The sequence below is a fragment of the Neltuma alba genome, unplaced genomic scaffold, assembly GCF_004799145.2.
Source record: "Neltuma alba isolate B1F8T4 unplaced genomic scaffold, ASM479914v2 tig00000799_pilon, whole genome shotgun sequence".
NCBI lineage: Eukaryota > Viridiplantae > Streptophyta > Magnoliopsida > Fabales > Fabaceae > Neltuma > Neltuma alba.
Window position 1 is genome coordinate 35001 of NW_021632197.1, and position 9388 is coordinate 44388.

Below are 9388 nucleotides of genomic sequence, written 5' to 3' on the forward strand. Positions count from 1 at the left end.
ATTTTGAAATTCAGCCATCATTTTTATATCATTTTCCTAATATTTTTCACACATTTTACTTAAATTATATTATTTTAATTAGTATCGGTTTGACCTCAATTAACCTCAATTTAACTCATTAACCCTTGAATTAGTACCCCAACTAGTTTATTCGCCGGTCCAATTTCTTGTTTCTTGTTGATTATTCAAGGTGTATGTTACATAGATCAAATTAAATTTCATTTTTTTCAAAAGATTATAATAATTAGAAAACAAACATTTTCCAATTCCCAAACCCTTGAACAATTAGAGCATATCGAAGTCTATGTAGGCCAAGAACCTTATCAGAAATTGGATTGTGGATGCAGGTTTAATCCTCATTCTTTAGCCCAATTAATGAACTTCTTGAGATTCTCTGAAGATCGACCACCTTCAACAATATTATCCATAATGCTTTCTTTCCATTCCAAAGAATTCACTCTTATTTCTTCATCTCCAAGCAACTTCTCTACCTTTTTCTTTATCTCCTCCCTTGTTATCAATCCATTTTCATCCTTATCAAATCCCATGCCAATCTTCCACTCATTACAAATATACGCCTTATTCTCATGCTGATCGCCAAAGAATGGCCAACACAAGAATGGCACGCCACTATACACACCATCTATAGTAGAATTCCAACCACAGTGACTAACGAAACAAGCAACAGAAGGATGGTTCAAAATCTTCCTCTGTGGAGCCCAATTGACAATTTTACCGTTGTCACCTTTGAACCCTTCTGGGAATGTGTAGTTGTTGTTTGGCTTGTCTATGTTACTAGGACGTACGACCCAAAGAAAAGGCTTGTCTAAAAGGTCAAGTCCCAGCGTTGAATTGGTTCATCTCCATTACTGCAATACTTCCAAAGGAAACATAAACCACAGATCGAGGTGGTTGCTGGTCGAGCCAATTGAGGCAGGTTTGATCTTCTTTCCAGAATGAAGTTGTGTTTTGGTCACCATCTGGTAAAAGTGGGCCAATTGATAGGAACTTCGGTGATATTGACAGTGCACCAGGTTCGAGTTCACAAGTTGTATTACAAAGCCACCATTGTCCTAACCTTATTAAGGTTTGCACCTCTTGTAACATATGGCCGAAGAAGGACTTGCCTAAGGTTGTCCATGGTAGGTGTGCTGGGTCCATCATAGGCATGTCTGGTGAAAGCCGAATTTCCTGATTTTTCATTGGTTGTCCTGCATGCATATGGCCAAATTAACTAGTACAGATAAATTAGGGTAATATGATACGTGCAATAAGTCTAAAAACAATATAAAACATTCCTTCCAGTTCTAAACATAATACTACTAGCTAATTATTAAAGAACTTACTTTTAATATTAAATATAAGATCTTAATTCACTTTTATTTTCCAAATTTATAATTTTTCCTCTAAACTATCTCTATCAATTATATTTATTAAGGGTTTTTCATAAGGGGTTAGTTTCAATGCAAACAATTAAATAGGATATATTAGGGAAACCAAAATATATTTTTTACAAGTAACTAATTAAACTAATTTTTTAATCTCTAAAAATTAGTAGTGTGACAAACCCATATGTTTTATATATTTCCATTTTATATTTTGATGGGTTTGATGCACTTTTATAGCTTGAATCATTTATATTGTGGATAATTAATGAGTGTAAGGGGCATTTTTGGAAAAAAGAAGTTTAAATCTTAATATTTACGTGATTTATGGAATAAACTTTTAATTACTTGTTTCCCTATTTTTGGATGAAGATACTCTCATCTTTGGAAATTTCATTATATGCAGGAAAATTTGGAGAAAAGAGGTATTAGAAGATGAAATAGGAAATGGCATACAAAGAATCAAGAAAATGAAGCTCAAAGTCAAGGGTCCCAATGTCAGAGGAAAGACGATGAAGGAGTGGAGGCTAAACACATCGTTTCGGCAATCAGATTTTGGCGCCTCTGTTCACTTCTTTCTTTCATCCCATCTCTCGATTCCTAATTCATATCCGGTCCATCTTCAGCTCACTTCCTCTGGGGATTTCTCTGCCCATCACATTCTCTATCTCAGATTCCACTCGTCACCATCGATCTCTTATTCTCTCGTTTCATCCATCTCTCCATTCTGGCGACTTCATCTCCTCCTTCCACCTCCATTTCTGATTCGAATCAGAGGGTCGGGGTAGCTTTGCTTGGTTCAATGCGTGGCTGATCATTCCTTCTCCTAGAGATTGATCGGAGGCCCCATTTCAGTGCTTCAGCAGGGGAGTATTCTGAGTTCATTCTCCTCCTCAGGTTCTGTTTTGATGTACTTTGCTTGATATGTGTACTTTGCTTGATAGATCGATTGCTCGTCTTTTGTTCCTCACAGTTAATCAGATGTGTGATTGAATTAGCTGTTGTTTGGGAGTTACACGGTGAAAATTCTCAAGAGGAAGCAAATTATACAGTCCTATATCTAATGCAACTAAGTGGTGTCCGATAGTGTGATTAAAGAATAACTGCTTGTGCTAGGTCTCTAGGAGTAATTATCAGCTAATGTCACTAGACTCAGGTGGTATCTTGAGGTTTTCTTTTAGACTTAATGATTAACACCCAATCCTAAATGAACTAGGAAAGCCAAAGACCTATTTGGTATGCATTTCCATTCTCTAGGAGGGTGCCTTTCATATTCACATACATTTCCATTCTCTAATCCCATCAGAACAAAAGAAAATATATAAACAGTAGTTTTAGCATATAATTTGGTATGCATTTTGTTCAGAATTAGTTAATTAGTTAAATAATACATCTCCATCCTTGTTAATTTGTGGTTGTTGCTTAATTAAAATAGAAACTTAGTAATCGACTCCTCAAAGAGATGGACGTAGCTTAGCATTGCTTTACTGCATTAGTTAGTTTAGTATTATTTGATAGCCCCCACCACTCGTCATGGTTCTGCATTTAATTGAAGTACTCCCCCCCCCCCCCCCAAATCAATACTGATTGAAGTACCCAAATTGCCATATGTGTGTGTGTGTATGTATGTATATAAATATGTTCATAAATCTACATGTGCAATGCATGTGTGCATATATGTCTGGAGTGCATATTCTACGTCTTTTTCTGTTGTGCGTTAGTGCTCCCTAGGTCTTGTATGCTATTGGTTTGTCAAATGTTAATCCAAGAAGAGGATCGTCACCATATAATGTAAGTTTTGATCCCTTCTTGCTATATGATGTTAAATTTGTAACTAACTAGAAAGAAACCAATGCACCACTGCTCTAATTAGAAGTTAAACTAGCAGTCATAGTCACATATCTCAAGCCTATAAGCAAATCAACGTACGTAGTTAAATTGAGCAAAGAGATTAATTGAGAACCAAGAGTCTTACCAGTTTCAGAATCGATAGTTCCATCATGAATCAACCTTTCAACGCAGTCAAGGGAGGCCATGAAAGTAGCAGAACCAGGAAACATGACAGCCCCTTTAATTCCCAGTTTGTGGCCAACTTCTAAAGCCCATCCCATATTCAAACTAACTACTATGCATGAGATCTTACTATCTTCATTCCCATTATTAGTATTGACTTCTTCAATGAGCTTTGGAAGCTTCTCAGGCATGGAGTTCTTGATTGATTGCAGAACTTCAAATGGCTTACTTCTGTCATCTTCATCACTCATACCGTCCGGCAGCGTCAACATTTTTATGGGGTTCTTCTTCTCATTGTTCTGTTTGTCAGAAGTTGCAGCCATGGCTCGCTTTTGACCGAACTCTGTGTTCAGGAAAGTGACCTTGCAGCCATGCCTGGCCAAAACATGAGAGAACTGCATCAGAGGATTCACATGTCCCGGAAGTGGGAATGGTATTACAAGAAAATGAGGGATAGGGCTCATCTTTGTAGAGAAAGCAGAGGATTTGAAGGACGGATGAAAAAGTTTTTAGCTTACTGCTATCAATGGATTGGTCTCTGATGGTTGTTCTTGCGTTTGTGGGTGTGTCTGTGTGTGTTACTTGGGAAATGGGAAGTAAGGAAAGTCAACACTGAGGAAAAGTCCTAGGTACTTGTGGAGGGGATAAAAATGTCGACATCTTAAGGAAACGTGACAAAATTTTCTTTGATCATTCATGAATGATGTAGTTTATTATATATGGCTTATTAATATAATAGTTTCTATATAATATGGATTTGACTTGTCATACATAGAACAAATCGTAGAAACAAATTAAAGGCTAAGCGAATATTACATCACTATGGACGTAAAAAGCATAATGTTGACATGAGTTGTCAAGAAAATGCAAGGAAGAAATTAAAGTTGATCGCTCCTTTCTAGTCCCCAGCTTTGAATAATAGAAACTTAATATATCAATTAAGAATTGCTTAATCAAGATTAGATTTATACCATTACTTCTGGACCTAGTTGAGTAATTTAAAAAGATTAAAGAAGTTATTAAATTATTTAGTTATAACATTTTTTATCTTTCTAAAATATTTATGTGTATTATTAGATTATATAGTAATTTATTAATAACAAATTAGTTTAGATGAAAACAATAAATATGAGTACTTCAGAGTAATTTGATAACTTTTTTAACCTTCCCAAATAAATCAGTGGGGTTTTATATTGAGAACTAAAGTATTATCTCCTATCAAATACAAGTCGTTATTTTTTAAAAAAGATTAGGCCTAAAATACAAGTCACTTCCATATCATTAAATGCTTACGTTTCATAAAATCCCATACTTATTATTAAATGCCTGTTTTAGAAATCAAAAAGCAAAAAAAAAAACAGAAAACGTCAAGTATTAATGGCAAAATTAAAAAACATAATTGGAAACGAAAAAAATTAACTTGAAATATCTTTTTAAAAAATTTGTATGAGATAATTTTGACTTATATTTGGGACTATAGAAATATTATGTTGCATAAACAAATCATGGGTTATTATTACTCTTCTACCTATTTGTGCGATATGCCTTGTTCATAGTTTTATCTAACGATGGATTAATCATTTTTTGCCCATTTAAATCTATTAAGTTACGAAAAGGAAACAATTACATCAATAGTTTTACGAGAAATTATAATACAACTACATGAGCAATATAATATTTTCTTTTGTGATCAAACTCATTCTCTTAAGCGAAAATTCTTTAGTTCTTCATTATATGCTCTGCTAACTTTTTTAATGGATAATCCCCCCCCCCCAAATGTTAACCAGAAATTATAAATTGCAGAATGTAATTAATCATTCCATTCCTTGAATCATTCAATACAATTTATAATATTTGATCCATCAGGGATTAAATCACAGGACACGTAGCACAGCTAATGAGCATCCTAGAAAGAAAATATATTAATAAAATTTTCCCATGTGATTTTGCAAAGGCGGCTACAACCAATGTACTAGGCGAGGAGGAAGTCACAATCAGGTCAATATTTTATAGATGATATACTATTATATTATTGCTGGTAAAAAAAAATACTATTATATTATAATATGTGTATATATTGTACGCATCCTCCAGGGCATACGACATCCAAATATGATAAACAGTAAATGAAATTTACTCAGATATGATAAGATAGAAAATATTTACCGAGATGCTATACTTGAAAATCGTTCAAACTGTAATTGAGTTTAAATTTGTACAGAACTCGTTCAGACTAAGAACGAGTTCAGTGAAACTCACATTACAAAACAATAGAACTCGTTCAAACCGAAAATGATTTCAGTGAGATCCATGTCACAAAATGAAACTCGTTCTTGATCTAAATGAGTTCAGTGGGACCCATTTCAAAAAAGTGAATCCATTTGTCTTCTATCTACACTTTTCCCTAGACACTCCACATGTTTTTTTCCTTTTCAACCACACATAAATAGACTACTCGTAGACATGGTTAATTTCCTTCTCCAAATATTCCCATCAATATAGGGATGCAGGGAGTAGTCATTCGAAATGCCCTCAACTTTACAAATATAGATGGAAAAATGTAGGACAAAATACTCATCCAAGTACTAGGTCTTTATGCCAATATAGGAGTTTGCTTGATAGAATTATAATGACATAATTTGGCAGCCATATGAATCTTCTAAAATACGCCAATTGATTCTAGAGTATTGCTTGGTAACACCTAAAATTTGGCTTGCTTTGGTTCCTCTAATAAGTTTTCATATTATAGAATGGCATCATCTTGATCGTGAACTGAGGCAATTCAACAGCCTATTCCTATCATGCCTGTTCATTTAGGAAATTACCATACAATACATCTACATGGCAGAATAATCATAAAATAGACTCAACAATACTCAAACTTCATTGAAGCATGGAATGGATGGCCACATGCTATTGTTGATGCTTCTCTAGCACCTGGTGAACTTGATCGAACATCTGAGTACATGTAATGGTATTTGAGACATACAAGATGATGGATCCAATGTATTAGTGGTGATACTAGCTATGTGATAATGTTTTTTGGTTTCTTTCAATCAATATTATTATTTTCTTTTATATGAAAAATTTTTCAACCTCATGTTTTATTTATTTCAGGTTGATATAGTAGAACAGCTATATAGGCTAATAATTAATTCTCATTCAACATTATATTGAGGTGGTTCAAAAACCATAAACATATCTTGTTTTAGAGCTTGATCTTACATGGGATCACTTGGCCTTTCTTTCTCCTTCTTCTTTCTCTCTCTAAAATCCATTTTTCAAGAGTTTTCCCAAGGTTCCAAGAGCCTCGGACGAAATGAGGGGAGGGAATAGGAGGGAGTATTTGTAGAGTTTAAGAACAAATCCTAGTCATTGATCTTGAAATTGCAAGATTAAATCTTAGCCATCCATTTTTCTCTCTTTGTCTTGTGTGACAAGTGTCCTTATGACATCATGCTTACATCATCTTGATAACATTATGCTTATATCATTAAGCTACATGCCTTTAATCTTAAATTCTATTAAAACTTTAAATTCTATTAAAACCAACCTCTTTGCTTTCTAGGGACGGAATTATTTTTAAAACCTGTGATAATCTTCTAGTATTTTTCCCATTTTTGTCCAATTATCTGAGGCCTCTCTGTATTTTAAGTAATTCAATTTTCGCTAATATTCATAATTAGCCGAAACCTTAGGAATTCCACAAATTTCTTCTAGGGGCATTTTTATTATTTTTACCCTTATATAGGCCTCTGAGCCTTATTCCTATTTTTTTAAAAATTTTTTGAAGTGTTCAGGCCTTAACCTACCATTTCCCATTTTCTGGGATTTTCGGGCATAATTTTCATTTTTACCTTTGCCAGCCTAAAACTTTACAAAATTATGATTTTGTCCTTAGTTCAACTTAACCCCATAGTTCACCTCATTAAGGCATCTAACATAATCTTTGGTCTATATTTATCTTTATTTCTTATTCCTGGGCCTCAAACTTCATCCAAGTCTCTAACTTCCTCTTTTTTCAATTCCAAGAAACTTTTCCTTTGTGATTTATTCCCTGGGAATCTCTCTATCCTTCTAGAAAATCTCTAGGACCTTTGCCAAAAAGAGTCTAGTAGACTACCCATTTTAGGCTAATTTCGGTACTTCTAGACCAAAATTTAGGATGTGACAATTAGATTTTGAATACTTTGCTCAGCATTAGCCATTCCAATCATCACTCTTCAATGTGTTCACTTGTGAACCTTGGGACTTTAGAAATGAGGAATGCATCTTGTGGATTTCAACTCACCTACTTGATAGCGGCATGGTAACAACCAGATTGGTAAATGGTGATAAAAGAAAGCATCATGGTAAAGACTAGAGTGGTGATTTTGGAATTTTCCACTTATGTTTCTTGCATCTTGATTTCTAATGTTCCTCTGATGGGTAGCGATTCTGGTGATTATTCTGCAAATGTGGCTTTTCTTGTTGCTTTACCACTATTAAGCTGTTGCGATCATCTATTTCTCCTACATGCTGGTCTTTACACAAATTTTGGATCCCTGTGTATCTTGAGGCAAACTTGGGTTTTCTTGCTCTATAAAAGGTTTAACTTCTATTGTATTTCATTTTTACCTTCTTTGAATTGGTAATTGTTTCATTTTCTTTGCTTGGGCTTTTGCAGTGCCTTGCTGTCTATCTAAATGGCTATTTCTATATGCCAAGATGATTCTGCCTGTTTGCATTTTACTACTCTCTCTCTTAACCTGGATCATTACACTGTCCTAATTATGGTGACTACAAAGTCGTCTGTTGTTTGGTGGTGGATTAGAAGGATCAAACACTTTTATTGCTCTTTTCACTAAAATATCTTTATTAGAATGGGTGTTCAGTGGAGGCCTGGTATTCTCAATTCACCGGCTGCTACATTACAACTTTGTGTTGGGAGGAAATGCTTGATATATCAAATAAATCATTCCTCATCTGTGCCTCAGTGTCTTCGGCAGTTCCTCATGAATCCTTGTTATTGCTTTGTGGGTTCTGATAATCATATAGATAGATGGACATTGAATATCTCTAGGCACCATCTACATATGTTGAATAATCCACTAAATCTTTCACGATTGACAAAGATTAGTACTCTTTGCCTTTCTAAACACTTGGCAAAAATAACTATTAAAAATACTCTTGGTACTGTGGGAGTGCGATTAAGTAAAGGTATCAATAGGAGTGATTGGAAAGTAAAATTCTTCAAGCAACGCTAGATGCTCATTACGTATTTCTTCTTGGAAAATCCTCTCTTGGTTGGGATCATTTTTTCAATGCAGCTTACGGGGCTTCTTTTTCCTCTTATGGAGCTGACCAAGGTTATAATTCTAGATCTTATTGGATCAAGAAACAAAAAGAAGGTGAACATCAAATAAAAAATCAATCAAATATTCCTAGAAGACAACAACAAAAGGAGGACTCTCCTGCTATTAACATTAATGGTTCCTCTTTCGAAAAGACTAATAGTTCTCCTGATGGATTTCCCTCTGGACCAAAGAAAAGCAGTAATTTTATTTCAAAAAGGAAAAGAAAAGAGAAGACTTATGCAAACTTTTCGCCCAAAATAGAGCCGCTTAAGAAGAAATTGAGAAGAATTTCTACTTAAACCAATTATTTTCTACTTAAAAAATGCCAAGCAGGAAACATCAGGCTAATAATGTTCTGACTTTTGACTTAATCAATAAAAGGACCAAGACATTGTGAGACACTCAATCTTCTGTCAAAGTTGGGGAAGCTGCTCCTATGCTTCCCAAGAATTGATAAAGCTCATTAGCAAGAACTGCTGTGGATTTAGGAAATCCATGGTAGTATAATGATGTAGCCAGATGATTAACATACACAATCTTGATTTTGTCTTTCTGTCTGAAACAAAAATTTCTATTGAAGTTGCTTACAACTCTTTTGTGAACTTAGGATTTTCAGGCTTTGCTAGTACTAATGCAATTAGAAAAGTTAGGGGA

General features: G+C 34.5%; 1 pseudogene; it reads right to left on the bottom strand.

Annotated features, from left to right (window-relative positions):
- Nucleotides 1–211: 211 nt before the first annotated feature.
- LOC114746154 (UDP-glycosyltransferase 83A1-like) lies at nt 212–4139 on the bottom strand (annotated as a pseudogene).
- Between the last annotated feature and the right edge of the window lie 5249 nt (nt 4140–9388).